This window comes from Pleurodeles waltl, chromosome 10 (genome assembly GCF_031143425.1).
Source record: "Pleurodeles waltl isolate 20211129_DDA chromosome 10, aPleWal1.hap1.20221129, whole genome shotgun sequence".
In the NCBI taxonomy this organism is placed as follows: Eukaryota; Metazoa; Chordata; class Amphibia; order Caudata; family Salamandridae; genus Pleurodeles; species Pleurodeles waltl.
The window spans coordinates 427,686,849-427,707,797 of NC_090449.1; the positions used below are offsets into that span (position 1 = coordinate 427,686,849).

Below are 20,949 nucleotides of genomic sequence, written 5' to 3' on the forward strand. Positions count from 1 at the left end.
AAATACTGTGGAATACAAAGCTTTGCACGTTTCCTTCTCAGCAAGGCAAAGAGCTTTCTGGTCAATTTACAACTGTAGCAGGAAGGAGTGGTGGTGGTCATGGCAAGCATTGGCAAAGCCAATAAATCCGGTTTATTTTAGGTGATTGTGTTCTTTGTTGCATTAGCTTTAGGTCGAATGGCAGAAGAGTGTTTGCCTCATGCCAAGGAATAAGAGAACAAGATCTGCCATGGTTTGTCAGACTACTTAAGAAAAAATAGGCAATCTTGAAATGTGTCATACAATCTGCTGCATAACAAACAGAGGTAACCGAGTTGTTGTAAATTGTATAAACTGCTCATGGACAATTGGCAAAGGCCTGTCAAAGAAGGGACTACAATGTATCATGTGAACTGCTGAAGTAAGTTTTCTGCACTTATCAACACTGTTGTTTTAGTATCAGTGAATGGAAATGTACCGCGTAGATCCCATTTGCAGGTACATTTTGAATTCTCCTGACGCAACACATACTTGAGATAAAGGTCACAACCCCGAAATGATCAGTTGCATATGCTAGTGAGATGCTAAAGCAGAAATGTGAAAAAACATAGTAGTCTTTGAAAATATGGCTGACGCATAGTACTTTGAGAGTGAGGGGAACACATCCCCCGATTTTCCAGAATAGGCAGCATTTCTGTAGGCCAAACTACAAGTGGTGCTTATTTTTTGGCATAAAACCCTGTCTGCTATTGTTAGTAAATAGGGTTTTGTGTCAATAAAACATGGGTGGTTGCATGGGACCCACCCATGGAACACTCCCTTGGCAGGGAGTAATGCAAAGTCGAGCTTTACACTCCTTTGTGTTACTTTCAAGTGCAGAACAGGTTGTACGCTGGAAAATAAATTTTAAAACACATTTTGCACAGATTTGTGCCACTTTTGTGACCCAAACCCAGAAAAGCTGTTTGTTAATCTGGGCCTAAATGTGTGAGAGATTGAGTTTGAGTGCTGCAAATTTTGAAAAACAATATGGTGAGCTCTTGAGCGGTATTTGTGACCCGCTATGGCCTTCTTTCAGAACATTGTAGAAGCAAAACAAGCTGAAGGTGCCTGTCAGAGAAATGGGAATGTTTGTTCTGATGCTGTCTCCGCCAAGGCTTTTTCTCTGGAACAGACATGCACACAGCTGCAGGCCTGGGCAACGGAACATGGCCGGAAGGCTGCAGCCCTTTCAGCCCAATAGACGTTGTACACCTTGTAACAATAAACAAAATGACTGGTATGTCAACTCTATGTGGCTGAAAAATACAGTGACCATCTTAGTTTGAGCTAAAGTCTATTGAACGTTATAAGTACTGCCGCCTAGCACACAGGGGAAGGGGGGGAGGAAAAAGAGAGTGACACACACACACACGCAACACCCCCACCCCGAACACCATATACACAAGCAGATGCAGTAACATAACATAATCACCACGCACCCCTCAGGAATAATGCAAGGACAACTACAATAGAGTAAAAAGAGTGTAATAAGATAAGTATAGTAGTATTACGTGCATCCAATCTAAAAGTATATAAATATTCACAAATCAAGGGACACTGCCCAGTCCTCAATGTTCGTGGGTCACAGAGCCACATCAGAAAGTCCAAGGCCCCACCTCACTCCTGCAACAACACGGAGAGAACACTGCAGGAGCATCAGGTCGAAAATAGCCAGGCACCTCAGGGAGACTGGGAATGGGGCGGCACCTCAGCCGGAAGATGGTACAAGGCCACTGGTCCTGGAGGGGGCAACACAGACTGAATATAGTCCCAAAGCAGTACCGCACTCGGAGTTGGGATCCTGACTAGTCACACCAAGAAATCCTGCAACAAAGAACAAGCAAAATGGCCATCCCTTTTGACCTCTGAATCCAAGCAGTAGTGCTTCACAAAAGTATGAAGGGAAGCCCAAGTTGCCGCTTTACAAATATCTAACACTGGCACACCCCTAGCCAAAGCTGAAGTGGCAGCCTTTGCCCTGGTAGAATGAGCTCTAAAACCCTCAGGAGGAATCTACTTTGCTAACGTATAACAGATCTTAATGCCCCATGACCCATCTGGATATAGTTCTTTTATGGATAGCTCTGTGTTTCATCTTTCCTACATGTCCAACGAAGAGTTGGTCATCCAACCGAAAGTCCTTTGTTCTCTCAATATAGAAACTGAGAGCCCTTCTGGGTTCCAGGCAATGGAGTCTTTCTTCCTCTTTCGAAGAAAGAGGAGGAGGGTAAAAAGATGAAAGGGTAATAGACTGACCCATATGGAAAGTAATGACAATTTTAGGAAGTTAAGCTGACCGGGTTTTCAGCACCACTTTGTCAGCAAAGAATGATATAATGGGAGGTTTGACACAAAGGGCCTGAAGCTCACTCACACACCTAGCAGACATAATAGATATAAGAAAAACTGTCTTAAAGACCAATACCCTTAAAGGATAAGAATGCATGGGTTCAAACGGTGAACCCATTAAAAAAGTTAAAACCAGATTTAAATCCCACAGAGGCATAAGAAATGAAGTGGGAGGAAATGATTTTGTTAAACCTTTCAAGATTCTAATAACAATAGGTGATTTGAACAAGGAAGGTTGATCTGGAAGGCAAAAAAAAGTCTGACAGTGCCAATAAATAGCCTTCGACAGTCAGAAATGCACACCCCTTCTGTGCTAACGCTAAAGCAAACAACAGCACATCAGACAGATGGGCTCTCAAGGGATCAATCTGTTTCTCTCCACACCAAGCCACAAATTTTGCCCACCTGCCGGGATAAACAATCTTAGTGGAGTGTCGTCTGGCTGATAAAATAACATCCACTACCTCTGGTGGGAGAGCAAAAGCACTCAGATTCCACTGTTCAATCTCCAGGCATGAAGGTGCAAGCTCTGGAGGTGGGGGTGTAGAACCTGCACTGCGACTGCGAGAGGAGGTCTGCCCTGAAAGGGAGATGGAGCTGAGGGCACAGTGAGAGTTGGAGAAGGTCCACGTACCACACCCTTCTCGGCCAATCTGGAGCTATCACAATGACTTGAGCCCGATCTTGGCGAATCTTCCTCAGAACCTGAGGAATCAAGAGTATGGGGGGGAAACGCGTAAAGCAACTGGTCGCCCCAAGACATCTGAAACGCGTCCCCCAAAGCTCCTTGCACCGGATACTGGAGGCTGCAGAACGACAGGCAGTGCGCGTTCTCCCGAGTGGCAAATAGGTCTATCTGCGGAAAAGCCCACATCCGAAAGATGTGAAGGGCCAGATCTGGATGGAGAGGCCACTCGTGATCGGCTGAGAAATGCGGACTGGGACTGTCCAGACGTATGTTGAGAACTCCAGCCAGATGATTTGCTACCAAGCAAATCCAATGGTCCTGAGCCCAGGACCAGAGCCACAAAGCCTCTCTGCAGAGAAGGTATGACCCCCACTCCTCCCTGCTTGTTGATATACCACATCATGGTAGTATTGTCTGTCAAGAATTGAACTGACTGACCGGGAAGAGACGGGAGGAAGGCTTTGAGAGCCAGACGTATCGACCGCAATTCTAACAGATTGATATGTTCCACTGGAGACCAAAGACCTTTGATCTCCAGGTCCCCCAGATGAGCTACCCACCATAAAGTGGAAGCATCCGTTATGACCGTGGCCACTGGAGGCGGTAGTGAAAACGCCCTTCCTTGGGAAAGGTTGCCGTCCACAGTCCACCATCGTAGATCCGCTGCAGCATCTCTGGAGATCGGTATCGACTCCTCGAGATCCCCTTTGTGTTGAAACCACTGCCTGAAGGGCCCTCATGTGCCAGCACGCATGAATGACCAGCAGAATGCAAGAAGCAAACAGACCAGGCAGGCGCAGGACCTTGAAGACTGGAACAACAGCTCCATTTTGAAACATTGGAATCAACGCCTGAATGTCCTGAATCCACTAAGGCGGAAAATAGACTGAACTCAATGTTGTATCCAGTACTGCCCCTATGAACAGGAGGCGCTGAGAGGGCTCCAGGTGAGACTTGGACATGTTTATCGAAAAGCCCAGACTGAACAACAACTGAGTTGTCATTTGCAAGTGATGCAGCACAAGCTCTGGAGACTTAGCTTTGATCAACCAATCGTCCAGGTAAGGGAATACCAATATTCCCTTCCTCCTGAGACTTGCTGCAACCACCGCCATCACCTTCGTGAAGACTCGAGGTGCTGAAATAAGACCAAACGGAAGAACCACAAACAAACCACAGGTCCATAAGGCGATGTCATCGGCGCCAAACCAGCACCCTCAGATGGATAAAAAGGCATGAACGGCACTGACTTGTAAGGGGCCGGGGAGCCCAATGTGAATGCCAAAGGACCCATGCGACCAGCCGGTGCACCAGCAGGGGCCATAGCATTGAACAAGTTAAACATGGTATTCAAAAATGCTGCCAGATCCGCTCCGGAGCAGGGAAGGCAGGATACCGCTAATCTTCCTTCGGCACTTGCGCTGGCTGGGCATCAGAATCATGCACCCCAGGCGAAAAGCGTGGACTCTCTTGGGGTGCAACCACCTCGAAGACCGATGTCGCCGGAGAAGCCTGAGGGCTTTGAGGCTGTGAAGTCACCATAGGACTAACCTCCCACGTCGCACAGCGCCGTCTAGATGGAGAAGAGTTTGGCTTCTCTCTCTTTCAGTGCCTTTGGATTCATGCTCTGGCAGGACACACACTCCTCCACGACATGCTTCGAACTTAGGCATCAAAGGAAGTTATCGTGAGGGTCCGTAACCGACATGCGACCCCCGCACTCCCGACAAGGTTTAAACCTCAACTTCCTAGGAGGAGACATTGTAACCAGAGACAAAAAGGACACCTTTGAAACAGCAAGAGTGTTGTCTGCCCTGATTAAACACATGTGCAGCTACATCGTTTTCCCCCAGGTGGAGGATTTGGCCACAGTGAAAGCTGACTTCTATGCAAGGGGACATATCCCCAACATCATTAGGTCAATCGATAAAACACATATTGCATTTGTCCTCCCCCCACCCGGCAAAATGAACAGGTGTTCAGAAATCGAAAGAGTTTTCACTTCATGAATGTCCAGATGGTGTGCCTGGCGGACCAGTACATCTCCCATGTCAATACAAAGTATCCTGGGAGTGTGCATGATGCCTTTATCCTGAGGCATAGCAGCATCCCAAATGTGATGGCCCAGCCTCCAGAGGCACAGGGTGTGGCTAATGGGTAAGCCCTGGTTCCCACCTATTGGATGTTGGTGTATGGGTATGGTGTGGGCCCTAAGGGTGAGTGTGTGGCCAACAGTTGTCCCTCGATATCTGCAGGGGACTCTGGTTACCCCAAACTCTCATGGCTACTGACCCCTGTGAGGAATGCCAGGTCAAGGGCAGAGGAACGTTACAATGAGGCACATGGGGGAACAAGGATTATAGAAAGGACCTTCGGCCTCCTGAAGGCCAGGATTCATTGCCTCCATCTATCAGGTGGATCCCTGTTCTACTCATCCAAGAAGGTCTGCCAGATCATCGTGGCATGCTGTATGTTGCACAACCTTGCCTTGCGTCGCCAGGTGCCTTTTCTGCAGGAGGAGGAGGCTGGAGATGGCCGTGTGGCAGCAGTGGACCCTGTGGAAAGTGAAGATGAGGAGGCAGAGAATGAGGACAACAAAAGTGCAATTATTTGTCAATACTTCCAATGAACACAGGTAAGACAGTGTTAATATACATATAATTGACAGTTTGATGTGTGACATTGTCACTGGCAGGCTATGTATTCCTACTTTTATGCCCACCCACTGTAACCTCTGGCATCTCTTTTTGCAGATTTTGGTGCCCCACTATTGCTCCTGGTGTGTTCAGTGCAGCCAACTACAGGTCTTTCCTATTTAAACATAACTGTACAGTTGAATTGCAATGTTTGAACCTGGTTAAACAAATACATTTTGAAAACATTTGACATACACCATAATTGTATTTTATCAAAGTATGTTTATTGCAGTGCTCTGAAGAAGAGGGGGTAGTGCAGTGGGCTGGGGTGATGATGGAGGAAAGTCCAGGTTAGATTCCTGTCTATTTGTATCACAGGTACACTGTCCAAGGGGGCATAGGAAGGGGAGCAGTGGCAGTTCAAGGTGGACAGGGTGACAGAGTGGGACACAATGGTGACAATCAGGAGAGTCTTATTTCCTGGTGAGGGTCTTGGCAATAGTCTCTGGCTTCTGCCTGGATCGCAGGGAACATTTGTGTTGTGGTTCTCCTTCTGCAGGGGGAGGAGTGCTGGTGGCCTGTTGGTCCTGTGGCGGGCCTCCTGTCCACTAGTGGCAGCGGAGGTGGAGGGCTGTTCAGTGGTTTGGCTAGTGTTAGGGGCCTGGTGGTGTGCCACGGCCTCCCTCATGGTGCTGGCCATGTCTGCCAGCACCCCTGCAATGGAGGCCAGGGTGGTGTTGATAGCCTTCAAGTCCTCCCTGATCCCAGGTACAGTCCCTCCTGCAGCTGCATGTTCTCCTGCAACTTGTCCATGATCTGGCGCAGCGTATCCTGGGAATAGTATTATGCTCCAGGATCGCGGTGAGTGCCTCCTGGAGGGTCAGTTCCCTGGGCAAGTCCTTCCCCTGTCGCACAGCAGTCCTCCCAGCTTCTCTGTTGTCCTGTGCCTCTGTCCCCTGAACCATGTGCCCACTGCCACTGGCCCCAGGTCCCTGATTGTCCTGTGTTTGTGGGGTGGCCTGGGGTCCCTGTAGTGGTGGACACACTGCTGATTGATGTGTGTTAGGACAGAAGTATGGGCAAGCTGGGTGGGTGCAGTGGTGGTGTTTCCTGAGGTGGGAGGCTCTGTGGTGGTGTGAGTTTGTGCCTGGGTGACCGACTGTCCAGAGGTCCCTGATGGGCCAGGTTGGTCATCCAGATCCAGGTGACCAGAGCTGCTGTCATCACTGTGAGCCTCTTCTGTGGGGGGACTGGATGTTGCTGGCACCTCTTCGCCAGCGACAAAGGCTGGATTACCTGTGGGGGTGTAAATGCAGTGTTATTGTTTCTGTGTGTGACATATTGTGCATGGGTGTGTTGCCCTCTATGGTTGTTATTGCCCTAGCAACTTTGCCTTCTGTGAGTTATTTGGTGGGATAGGTGATTCTCTCTAGTGTGCATGCTGTGGTGATAGGTGTCCATGCAGGTCTGTGATGGGTGTCCATACAGGTCTGTGATGGGTGTCCATGCATTGGTGTTGCATGCAGAGCTTGGCATTGGGATGAGTGGGGTGTGATGGAGGGGTGTGTGGGAGGCGGTGGAGTGATGGGGGTGAGGGTGAGGGTGGGGTATGTGATGGCATGCAGGTAGGGGGTGGTAGTAATAGGGAATTTACTTACCAGAGTCTAGTTCTCCTCCTACTCCTGTCAGGCCCTCAGGATGCATGATTGCCAAGACTTGCTCCTCCTATGTGTTAGTTGTGGGGGAGGAAGTGGGGTCCACCGCCAGTCCTCTGTACAGCGAGTTGGTGTCTTGCTGCTCTGGAACGTAGCTTCCCCCGTGGGTCATTCCACCTCTTCCTGTCATCCCTTGTCCTCAGGTGCTGTCCCACGGCGTTGATCCACGATTCTCCTCCATAGCTCCATCTTCCTAGCAATGGATATCTGCTGCACCTGTGATCCAAATAGCTTTAGCTCTACCCGGATGATTTCCTCCACCATGACCATTAGCTCCTCCTCAGAGAACCTGGGGTGTTGTTGTGGTGCCATGAGAGTGGTGTGAGTGGTGTGGGTGAGGGTGTGTAGGGTGATGTGTTGGTGGGTGTGTTGTGAGGTGCGTGGGGGTGTATAGGTGACGGTGGTATGTGGCGCTGGTTGTGTGAGTGCTCTTGTAGTCTCTCACTGGTGGCAATTGTTTGTAGTCGTAAAGGGTTGTGGGTAATGTGGGTGTGTGTTATATAGTGGTGTGGGTATGGTGTGTGTATGTGTGCCGGGTTTGTGTAGTTTGAATTGACCAATGTAGTGTTGTTTTGTTAGGTAATGTGTATTTTGAGCACGGCGGTATGGTTTACGGCCATCGAATGTCCGCCGCAGTGATTTGTGGGTCATAATGTTGTGGGCGTTGTTCTGTTGGCGTAACGGTGTGGGTTTGGATAGTGCCAGCTTATCACTGACCTTTGGGCTGGCGGACTTGTGTGTGTGGCTTTATAGTGACAGATTGGTATGTGTGTGTCATAATATGGTTGGGGGATATCCGCAGCGGCGGCGGTATGTTGGCGGTAGTCGGCAAGTGGGATTTACCGCCAATGTCATAATGATTTGCCCACAATCACAGGATCTTAGGCTGACACTGCGAATCAAACCTGATTGCCCACCTCGAAGGTCAGTTATGCTGGCCATCGTCTCCCCAAGTGACAGGAGAACCTATCTTAGTGAATCTGGGGTGATTGGATTTTGTTTACAGTATTATGTGTGCTTCACCTACGTACATTTCACTGTGTTAGCAGTGGAGCTTTATTTTTCTAATACAATTACATGTGGACTTGACCTCCTTTAAATTTTACAAATTCTATGCAAAGGAATAAGGATGTGCCATAACAGTTACCGCAGCCGACTTTGAAGCTGGGGACAGTGTTTAAATATCGGCGGAAGGCTCAACATCCTCGGATTTAGGGCAAATCACTTAATTTCACCGTGACAAAAAAAAAATGTATCTACCTATAATGCAACCGGTGCTCATGCCTTTCTGTTTTCAAGGCTCAAAATTCATCTCTTTCAGACACTAAAATTAATAAGTGAAAAAGAGTGGGTGAGGCGTAACAGTACCAAATTCAGCAACAACAAAAAAAACGGATTCACAAAACAAAGCATGCAGTTCGCAACAGCTATGTCTATCCTTACAGATGAGCTAATTTACTCTTTGATACAGGGAAGTAGTCTCCGTATTCATCCGCTCCTAGCCCACCTGACTCCATCCTGTAGCACCAATACTCTTCAACAAAGGACGTGTGAGCGTTTTAAAGTCTTATAAGGTGCTAAAGGTAGCCAAAAGGCTTGAAGACAGGCCATGGTGCTCTTCAACAACCTCCTTTACCCCTGCCAACTTCACATGGACTGTGTTTCAAAAGTGTAGTCTGATGAAACATCTTTATTGTTTTTTTGTCGGCGCCTTTTTTAGAAGCTGTACTACAACTTGCATTTAGATTGACTTATGTTTAGTTTTTGTGTTTACAGAAGCAGCATGTGTCCAATTTTCACAGGTATTTCCTTCCTATCTGCAAGGCGGCATGTGTTGCTTTTCACTCATTTAACCATGTCATCACTGGACCTTCGTACTCTAACTTCATTAATTTACATACGCAATACACCTCCTTCATATTTTAAGACTTTTAAGCAAAGGAGAGAGGATGTGGCATAACAGCCACAGCGCCACATTTTTGAGCTGGGGAACCATGTTCAAGTCTCGTGGGAGGCTCAACATCCTGTGATTCTGAGCAAATCACTTAATGGTTTGTTTAAACAATAAATGCATCCGTCTGTAATGCAATTGTAAAACATCGTGATTTATATCCATTTTTCAAAAAATGATTATATTACTGTAAAAGGAACCAAGCGGTTTATCGTGCTTATTTTAATGTGATGGCCAGAGAGAAACAGTGAACTATGTAATTATGAAAAAGTGCTAAAAACGGACACAACATTTGTGACATAAATCATGTGAGCTGCTAAAATAAAGCATTATTAAAGGGCTGTACAGTAAAACTAACATCTCTGTTTAATCTATAAGAAACACTTGAATATGCACCTGGACAGAAAAAAAGAGAGAGGGTTATTAAACACATTTCCAGTGCCACACGCTGGCCAGCATGCTACAGGCCCTTAGTCTATTAGGCATTCTGCTACTGCCCTGGAGGCCCAGGAGACGGGATTTACAAACAGAGAGCCGTTCCCATTGACTCTGAATTAATTGATTGGATTTTGTTTACATTACTATATATGACCTACTCAAAGATACATTTCACAGCTTTATAACTGGAACTTCCTTTTCAAAATATATTTACAGATGGAATTCACCTCCTTCACATTTTAAACATTTTATGCAAAGGAAAGCGAATGTACCCTAACAGCTTCAATGACCAACTTTGACGCTGGGGACAGTGTTTGAGTCTTGGCCGGAAGGTCAACATTCTTTGATTTTGGGCAAGTTACTTAATTTCTCCATGTCTAAAAATAAATGTATCTGTCTATAAAGCAACTGGTGCTCATGTACACCGCATCAACTGTATGCAGTTACATGCCGACTGGCTGCCATGGTGAGGAGTGAGTTTGAGAGATTGTAAACAGACCAGCGGCGGGAATGAGCATGCACGCCTCTTTTAATAATCAAGGACTAACGGAGAACTGTGGAGTCTGCATCATGGTGGTTATCGTGTAGGCCCTGATGATGACCTTCTTTGAATGCTTAAGCCCAGGACACAGAAGTCGAAACACGTTGGCTAAAGTACACAAGAGGAACTGCTCTATGAGCACCCCCACACCCGACTGCATGAATTGCACTTAAAATATGGACTAAAGAGACATGCTTGAACTGTATTTTTTTTTAAAGGGGACGATAAATGTAGAATTTCACTCCTCTTGTATCAATGGGCCAAGTAAACAGGAGCTAATCCGGGAACAAAGGCTTGGAAAGCTCAACACTCAAGATGTTGGTGGGACTCTGATCACGAGTTGATTGTTTCACCAATATAAATGTTTATATGTGAAGAGAGGAAATCTTACTTCTTTAACTGAAGATTATTTGCTACTGCTGTTTGAACATTACTGCACTGCAGGATGAGGTCAAGGGAGATATGATCATTTTTCTGTTTTATGCTGTTAAATGTGGGAAGTTAAGGGAGACATGGTAATGTTCTTTGCTATGTATTTATTTACATTGGTTTGATGTGTTGACAATGCTTTACAATAAGGACAGTGTAAGAAATAACCTTAAAAAGGGTATAAACAATTTAGTTAATGAATTAAAATGTGGCACACAGTATTTGGGTACTGGTTTGTATTTGTCGGAGGAAAATATGTATTCTGTAGCCAGTGGGGGTATCTCATGTGTATTATATTTAAATGGTCCCTCTCCCACCTAGATTCTATAGGACTGCACCCTATCATTTTTGTATGGAACGCAGAGCAGGCCTCGTAACTGCAGTATGTGTTTGCCTACCACAATAAGCTTGGCAATTCCTGTTTATCAGCACCCTTGACTTTTACACTAGGAAAAAAGATTTCCTTTTCTAAGTGTAGCATATTAAAGTCTGCATTTTGTGGGTGAATACTCCAAAGAAGCAATTCACAATGTGTGTTGTGCTTTTCATGCACACTGGACACCAGCTCTTCATTGTGAAAAAGAAAATAAGTTACTTACCTGTAACTGCAGTTCTCCAGTATTGGTATCTTTCATAGATTCACATGCTTGAATCATTCCCCGTCGTCGAGATGGGAGTCCCCGGTTACTTAATATAGCAGTATATATATACTATCATAGGCTATAATGGCAATGAAAAGGTCAATTTAATAGCCTATCCATGTCCTTTTTCAAAAAAGGACCAAACTTGAACTATAACCAATCAGGTGACAGCACCCTCTAGAACACTCCCAACAGAGGCTGAGTCCCTCAGATTTTCAACCACCAGTGGGAACAGATAATCCTGAGCTATAAGGGGAGCCTCTCTGGGAAGGAGGGTGGGTCGCATGTGAATCTATGAAAGATACCAATACTGGAGAGCTGCAGTTACAGGTAAGTAGCTTATTTTCTACTCCAAGTATTGGATATTTCATAGATTCACATGCTTGAATCAGAAAAGCAAGCAGTTACTGTATTTGCATATCTTATAGTAATAGCGCAAATAGTGGATGGTGGGTAGACAATATATAAATGACATTCATATGCAATATAATACATTTATACATATATACACATCCTACATCAAAAATCTGCATGAATACATAAACACATGGAACCAAAAGAGGCTCACCTTAATGAAATAAGTGGTATAGTAAAAACCAATCTAACCATTGTATGATTGTGTTGCGCCAATTCCAGGTAATAAGGCTGCATGAATAATAGGCACACTTTTTCAAGTCGCATCACACCACATCTTCTCAAGTGGTACTTACGCAAACAAAGTAGTTGAAGTGGAACTGCCCCATTTGAATGCACCCTACTTTTCTCTGTGAGGGAACTGCTATTCTGAGTGGCAGAATGATGGTTGCCATTGTGACTGTAGCACTCTTACGAGTGTGACTATCCAGTCCAACAGTTGGTCGGTTCACATGAGCTGTTTAGTGCGAAGTAAGTAAAAATATTAGATATCACTTGATGCCTAGAGTATGAATAGACCTCTCAGCTGGTGATGTTGAATTCAGGAGAAAAGTCTAAAATATTATAGGCTAAATGAGGCAAAATCTGAAGGAACCATGGGAATAAATCTGTGGATTGGTTCAGATAATAACTAAATTGCCTGTGAGACGCAAGAAGGTTCTTGTATCGATAAAGCCTGCATCTTCTCTACCCTACATTTTGAGGTGAGCGCCAGTAACAAAACCAATCAATCAAAGAGATTCATAGAGCGCGCTACTCACCCGTTAGGGTCTCAAGCCGCTGTTGGGGGGGGGGAGGGTAGATCACTTTATGAAAAGCCAGGTTTTAATGTTTTTTCTGAAGAGTAGGAGGGGTTTTGTGGAGGTGGGTGGGGAGGGAGTTCCAGGCTTTGGGGGCCAGATAGGAGAAGGATCTGCCCCCGTGGTGGTGTGTTTGATGCAGGGGACTGAGGCGAGGGAGAGGTTGGCGGGGCGGAGGTGGCGTGTGGGAGTGTGGAAGGTCACTCTCTCGTTGAGGTAGGTTGGGCCGGTGTTGTGGAGGGATTTGTGCGCGTGGACGAGGATCTTAAAGGTGATCCTTTTGTCTATGGGGATCCAGTGGAGGGATCTGAGGTGTGGTGAGATGTGTTTATGTCAGGCAGGTCGAGGATGAGTCGTGCTGCTGAGTTCTGGATTCGTTGTAGTTTGCGTTTGAGTTTTTGTGTGGTGCCGGCGTAGAGGGCGTTGCCTTAGTCAAGCCTGCTGCTGATGAGATCGTGGGTGACTGTCTTTATGGTCTCTGTGGGGATCCATTTGAATGTTTTCTTCAGTGTGCGGAGTGTGTTGAAGCATGAGGAGGTGAGTGCGTTGATTTGTTGGGTCATAGAGAGGGATGGGTCCATGATGATGCCAAGGTTGCATGCGTGGTTTGCGGGGGTGGGTGCGGGCCTAGTGTGGTGGGCCACCAAGAGGGGTCCCAAGTGCTTTTGTGAGGAACAAAAATGATTATTTCGGTTTTGTTGGAGTTGAGTTTCAGGTGGTTGGCTGTCATCCAGGCAGCAGTGTCAAGGAGTGCAGCGTGTAGGTTGGTTTTGGCGGTGGAAGGTTTGCGAGTGAGGGAAAAGATGAGTTGTGTCTCATCAGCGTATGAGAGGATGGTGGTGCCGTGGGGTTTGAGGATGTTGGCTAGTGGGGCCATGTAGATGTTAATGAGGGTGGGGCTGAGGGAGGAGCCTTGTGGGACTCCGCCTGTGATTTTGGTGGCGGAGGATTGGAAGGGTGGGAGACGGACTTTTTGGGTTCTGTCGGTAAGGAAGGAGGTGAGCCAGTCCAGGGCCAGCTGGCGGATCCTGGCTTCATGGAGTCGTGTAAGGAGTGTGTGGTGGCGGACAGTGTCAAAGGCTGCGGAGAGGTCGAGGAGTATGAGTGCTACGGTCTCGCCCATGTCGACTCTGGATCTGATTTCGTCAGTGCAAGCGATGAGAGCGGTTTCCATGCTGTGGTTCTTGCGGAACCCAGATTGGGAGGGATCAAGTGTGTGATTTGTCTCGAGGAAGTGGGTTAGGCGGGAGTTGACTAGTTTTTCCGTGACCTTGGCTGGGAAAGGGAGGAGGGAGATGGGGCGGTAGTTGGAGAGGTCGTCTGGGTTGGCTGTGTTTTTTTTTTTAGGAGCGCAGTAACTTCCACGTGTTTCCAGAGGTCAGGGAAGGTGGCGGTTGCGAATGAGCTGTTGATTATGGCTCGGAGTTTAGGGGCTATGGTGGGACTGGCCTTGTTGTATATTCAGTGGGGGCATGGGTCGGAGGGGGAGCCAGAGTGAATGGAGTTCATTGTCTTTTCAGTTTCTTTGTCGGTGGTGGGGGCCCAGGTGGTGAGTAGGTTGTGTGGTGTGTGTGTTGGGTTTGTGTTGGGTGGGTGGGGGTTGTGTTTGGAGGGTGTGTGTGGTATGAAGCTGTTGTGTATGTCCTGGATTTTGCGGTGAAAATAATTTGAGAGGGAGTTGCAGAGGGTTTGTGTGTGGGTGGGGTCTTGGTTGCTTGGAATACTGAAGCTTTATCCATAGCACAGTCTATGCAGACATCTCACTCCACTACAGCAGCATTTTTTTTCCCCATCTTCCGGCAAACGTTTCATTTATGTGGTATGTCTGACCACATCTGGTGGCTATAACTGCCCCGTATTACCAGTGAATTGGTAGCCCGTACAGTAGTCTGGACATAGATGAGCACGTGTCCTTGCTGGTTAGGGCAGAGTTATGAATGATAGGGTTTTCCATGATTGTAATTCCTCCTGGATATACGAGCAATTGGAATAGGTTTTACAGCTTTCCTATTTAAATTCATGAAGAAAAACAAACTCATTTCTTGTTTGCTATAGGAAACTGGAAGTGTTTGGTCGCTCGCTCTGAAGGGTATGGAAACCCCCAAAATAAATCTGGTGGGTAAATCCACCAGTTGCAGCTGTAATATGCTCTGAAGCTCTAGTATGAGATACAAGGACCTGACCTGGAGGTGGAGTGGTTTAATTGCTCCATATATTGCCCCTCAATATATTGACTGTCGAAGACATGCTCATATTGGTACCTCAATGCTTGACACTAAATTATTCTGGATTATGTGGGGTTTGCTCTTGTTGACAATTACGTTTTTTCGTGTTAATTTGTATTGTGATCAAGTTCGACGAGGCGGATATAAACTCCTAGGCTCATGTAGACAATGTTAGTTGTTGACGAGGGCTTCGCCAAAAACATTTTTGGGGACATGTAAGGTGCACACATGCCAAAAGGGCATGTGTGCTTTACATGTACAATTTAAAATTGCATTTAGGAATTGCTTCATACATGTGCTAAGAAATCGCAAATAAGGAATCCTTATTTGCGATTTCTAATTTAGAGAGTCGCAATTTTCGACTCTCTAAACAGGTTCGCAATTTTAAGGAAGCGCTATTTTAGCGATTCCTTAAAATTGCGTTCAGAATGTATTTCATACATTCTGAAATGGCATTTTGCATTCGCAAACGGGCATTCGCACCGTTTGCGAATGCAAAATGCTTTCATACATCTGGCCCGTGGTTCCTTAGACCAGGTCATTGTAGGCAAGGACGTAGTAGTGGACAACCATCTGAAGTGGCTGTCGCAGATGAACATCGTAGATGAGACTGTCACAGATGACTATCATAGAAGAGGCCATCGTAGACGACCATTGTAGATGAGGCCATCGTAGATGAGGTCTTCGTCGACAGCCACCGTAGACGAGGCCATCATAGACCACTGTAGATGACTGTCGTAGACGATCACTGTAGATGACCGTCGTAGACCATCACTGTAGAAATATACAGTGCCACTATAGATGAGGCATTCATATATGACTATTGTAGATGAGGCCATCATAGACGAGGCTCTTCGTAGATTAAATAATAATAGTCAACATGGTCATCAACCACCGCAAAGTAATTCCTGTGAAAGATGATTTTACAGGTGGTTTTCAGACGCCCCATTGTAAGGTTATGAGGGTCTCTCTGAGGGGCAAAATATTTTTAGGCCTTTTCTGCCCCACCTGATATTTATGTTTTTAAGTATGGGGACCAACCCCATAGGCAAGGGTCGGTCCCATGGGGGTAAATTGTATTTAGGTCATTTCTGCCCCCCTTGGGGGCAGATGAGCCTATTTTTGTTAGGCCCATCTGCCCCCAAGGGGGGCAGAAACCACTAGACACCAGGGATTGGTGTGTGTGTGTGTGTTTTGTTTGAGGGGGGCAGCCCCTTGGGCAAGAGTCTCTCCCCATGGGGGCACATTACTGTTGGCCATATCAGCCTAAAGCCCACCAGAGACCAGGGAATATTTTTTTTTTCAAAATAAGAGTGTGGGGCTATGGCCATACCCCACCCCAAATATATGGGCCCAAACTTGTGCGGCCCACCAGTGGGCCGATGGGGCAATTAACCCTGATCCACACCCCCGGTGGGGGCAGAAAGTCTACTAGATGCCATGGAATAAAAAAAAAAGTAAGGTGGTGTCTACCAACCGGTATGGGCCTGGTTATGCCCCCACCCCAACTGAAGGGGTAACAGTCTTTCAGCTCTCCCCTGCACACTAAAACATCTTATCCCACGACAAGCAAGAGGACATTTGATTATTTTGGGTTTCGGTTTTACATTTGGGCCATGAGAGCTTGGTAACTCTCAAAATCGCCCCACTTGGAATGGTGAGGGTTGCACTTTTTTTTACTTTGGGACGCTGCCATGTAGAAAAATCCACAACCCCTAGACACATCTAAAAACTAAACATCTGGTTGATTCACAGGGGGTGTGCTTCACATGCACCCACATCATTTTCTTACCCACAATGCCCTGCAAACCTCCAACTTTGCTGGAAATCATACATTTTTCCCACATTTTTGTGATTGAACCTTCCGGAATCTGCAGGAATCCACAAAATTCCTACCACCCAACATTGTCTCATCTATATCGATACAAATTCTGCTGCACTTGTCAGCCTATAAATGTTTTTTTCCAAACTGCCCTTTGGGTCCCGCTTTGGTTCCCCCGCAATTTCAACATGTTTTGGCTCTTCCCTGTCACAGGCACTTGGCCCACCTACACAAGTGACGTATCATTTTTACCAGGAGACTGAGGGGAACGTTGGGTGGTAGGAAATTAGTCCCGGTGTGGTGATCCCACACAGAGATGTGGGAAAATGTGATATTTTTAGCTAAATTTGAGCTTTGCTGAGGATTCTGGGTAAGAAAACATTAGGGGATCCATGCAAGTCACACCTTACTGGACTCCCTTGGGTGTCTAGTTTTCAGAAATGTCTGGGTTTGGTAGGTTTCCCTGGATGGCTGCTGAGCCAGGACCAAAAACGCAGGTGCCCCCGCAAAAACAGGTAGTTTTGTATTTGATAAGTTTGATGTGTCCAGATAGTGTTTTGTTCCTTTCGCGAACACTAGGCCTACCCACACAAGTGAGATACCATTTTTAGCGGGAGACTTGGGGGAACGCTGGGTGGAAGCAAATTTGTGGCTCCTCTCAGATTCCAGAACTTTTTGTCACCGAAATGAGAGGATAAAGTGTATATTTGGCTAAATTTTCAGGTTCGCAAAGGATTCTGAGTAACAGAACCTGGTCAGAGACCCACAAGTCACCCCATCTTGGATTCCCCTAGGAGTCTAGTTTTAAAAAAATGTGCAGGTTTGGTAGGTTTCCCTAGGTGCCGGCTGAGCTAGAGGCCAAAATCTACCGCTAGGCACTTCGCAAAAAACATGTCAGATTTCAATGTAAAAGTGTGATGTGTCCATGTTGTGTTTCCTGTCGCAGGCATTAGGCCTACCTACGCATGTGAGGTACCATTTGTATCGGGAGACTAGGGGGAACACAGAATATCAAAACAAGTGTTATTGCCCCTTGTCTTTCTCTACATTGTTTCCTTCCAAATGTAAGGCAGTGTGTAAAAAGATGTCTATTTGAGAAATGCCCTGTAATTCACATGCTAGTATGGTCACCCCCGAATTCAGAGATGTGCAAATAACCACTGCTTCTCATCATCTTATCTTGTGCTCAAATACAAAGGTTTTCTTGATACCTATTTTTCACTTTTTATATTTCAGCAAATGAATTGCTGTATACCCGGTATAGAATGAAAACCCATCGCAAGGTGCTGCTCATTTATTGGCTCTGGGTACCTAGGGATCTTGATGACCCTACAAGCCCTATATATCACCGCAACCAGAAGAGTCCAGCAGACGTAACAGTATATAGCTTTCAAAAATCTGACATTGCAGGAAAAAGTTACAGAGTAAAACAAGTAGAAAAATGGCTGTTTTTTTCACCTCAATTTCATTTTTTTTTTTACTTCAGCTGTTATTTTCTGTAGCAAACACTTGTAGGATCAACACAAATTACCCCTTGCTGAATTCAACATTTTTTGTACTTTTCTGAAATGTTTAGCTTTCTGGGGTCCAGCATTGGTTTCACACCTATTTCTGTCACTAACTGGAAGGAGGCTGAAAGCACAAAAAATTGTAAAAATGAGGTATGTCCCAGTAAAATGCCAAAATTGTGTTGAAAAATTGGGTTTTTTGATTCAAGTCTGCCTGTTGCTGAAAGCTGGTGATTTTAGCACCGCAAAACCTTTGTTGATGCCATTTTCCGGGAAAAAAACACAAGCCTTCTTCTGCAGCCCTTTTCCCCATTTGTTTTTTTATTTAAAAAAACGAACTTTTAGCTGTATTTTGGCTAATTTCTTTGTCTCCTTCAGGGGAACCCACAAAGTCTGGGTACCTCTAGAATCCCTAGGATGCTGGGAAAAAAAGGACGCAAATATGGCGTGGATAGCTTATGCGGACAAAAGGTTATGAGGGCCTAAGCGCAAACTGCCCCAAATACCAAAAAAAAAAGGCTTGCCACCTGAGGGGGAAAAGACCTGGCAGCGAAGGGGTTAAGTGACTTGCTATGAATTACAAGACGTTGAACTTGCTGCTCTCCATTTTTTATGTAATGAGGATGCGTTTAGTAGCCCCTTGTGTTAAACACGTCGTGCTCCGTGCACCCCTGTGTTTAAATTTGGGTGTTTAGTGCACCTCACTTGTTATCTCGCCCCGCTTAGTGCATTTTCTGTATTGATAACGTGGCGCTCACAGCCACGCATGCCAAACATGTTCCACTCACTGTATCATATTTTTTATAAACACACTGCATTAATACATCCCATCTATTACTAACTTGCGCTTTTGTGCACTTTGAGTGTTAAACACGGTGCGCTCAGACCACTAATTGAATTAAATGCACTGTCCTGAATTTCTGAGATTACGGTGTAGAAAATGGGCATAGTTAAAGTGTTTGTTTGCCTTTTGTGAGAGAACAATTCACATAATGTAACTGTATTTTCTCGAGTCTGGATTCTGTCGCCCTATATTTGTGTGTAGACAACCCCTTTTACACATCCAAGAAGACAGTAAGCATTGGAAAATTGGGAAAAAATAAAATGGGTTAGGGGGAAGATGTGCGTAGCCGTATCACTACACATATATCTGCTGCTATAGTTCTTACAGTTATGTATGCATAGAGCACTGCTTGCGCAATAACATATATACGTTGACTGATAAACTGTGCGAATTCCGTATGTAAATAAAGTTTTCTAAAATAATATGTTGATATGCCCACTTACATGTTTTGAGCTACATTTACGTATGTTTTTTTATTGGAACACGCTCTTTCTTGCAGGCATTTGTCCCCAAATTAGGGTGGACGCAGACATCTTTCTTGGGTGCACTTTGCACATTTGACTTTTATTGTGATCGCTTATTCTATATATGGTATATATGGAGTTGTATTTATATCCCCTCCCCCACCTTCTCCTGTTTACGCAGTAAGTAGCTAAGTGTGTTTGAGCGAAAGGGTAGCCTAAAAAATTAGAAATTATACGGGTTAAATGATGTTTTACAATAAATATTTTGAAGTAAATTGGACGCTGAATTAGCGGATTACAGGTTCCTATTTTTTTTTGTAAACCTTTTAAAGCGTTTGTTTCCCCCTCCCCACTTTAGCTTCGCTACTGCGAAATCCCTCCCTCCCCTGCGTGTGTTTTGCAGTTGGTATACACAAATGTTTACGTGGCAAGAAAATCAAAGCTGCTGCTGAGAAGGATGAAAACTATATTAACGGCTAAGCTAATTTCTCTCTTATTGATTGACCATAGCTGTCTCTTTTTTCCAAAACACACCTACAAAGGATTTATTCGTCTACTACCACTCTAGACTTCTGGTTTTGTTAATTTGCCGTTTTTTTGGTGACATAACCATTTCTAAAAGTGGTTAATAGTTAATTGTGTATTTATAAGCCTTTAGGCTATATTTAGCAGGCGGGTATTTTTTTTAGGATATGCTTACACGTTTTTTGTTAGCAAAAAGGATACCCCATGGAGTCTGCAGTCCTGGAAGAAGGTTGCTTCCCTTGAAGTTTGTGCTTAAAAAGGTGCTAGCTACACTAGTTAAATGCCAGCATTAACATAAATGTTAAGATCCCTATCGTTGCTAAAACTGCCATGCGTGAGTTTTGTGGGCACGGTGAACATGGCACGAAATCGCAGTTTGCGAAGCTTTACACAAGCACTGGAATTTAGTTCTGCAGATGAATCTTGCTTTGTTGTAGATTGCACGTTATGTCACAGTTTTTTTGTGGCTTATCTTACACGTTTTAAATTATTGTAGGTGCACAACTTGTTTGCAGTTTTTTTTCTTGCTTTAATAAAGAACGGATTTTAAATCCAATTAATGTTCTTTGAATTGACGCTATTTGCACAATTTGTTTGAAGTTCCTTCAGTTGTGAGTTTTGTTCGGAAATAAAGAAGGCTCATTTTTGACAAATGTTTGCATTTAACGCTCTTGTATCTGAAATGGAGTTAGTTTGTTACCTGTAGTTGGAAGCTTTTGTTTGCCTCATATTATGTTGTTGGACAAGGATACAAAAATTCTAAAATTATTATGTCTTGCACGTCTGCTTTACAGGGACTGTGGACTTAAGTTTTTTCGTGTGGGTATAAGCCCTCTTTTGACTTAGATTCTATTGTTTGTAAGGCAATTTTTAAATGGAACTTTTTTTGGGGGGGGGGAGGGAGAAACGCTGGAAAGTTAGACTTGTTTGATGCTTCA

At 45.2% G+C, this 20,949-nt stretch overlaps 1 protein-coding gene across 9 annotated transcripts in view; it reads right to left on the reverse strand.

The window, feature by feature from the left end:
- The window catches only part of HMOX2 (heme oxygenase 2), an 815,387-nt gene that overhangs the window by 555,018 nt on the left and 239,420 nt on the right, over window positions 1-20,949 (reverse strand). Inside the window, exon 3 of one of the 9 annotated variants that reach the window (XM_069210690.1) lies at window positions 5,546-5,613. The exons of 7 other annotated variants lie outside the window; for them this stretch is intronic. The gene's annotated coding sequence lies outside the window, so the exon portion shown is untranslated. Of the gene's footprint in view, window positions 1-5,545; window positions 5,614-8,669; window positions 8,734-20,949 lie in introns of all 9 variants that reach the window. One more of the 9 variants, XM_069210689.1, reaches the window with a different exon arrangement.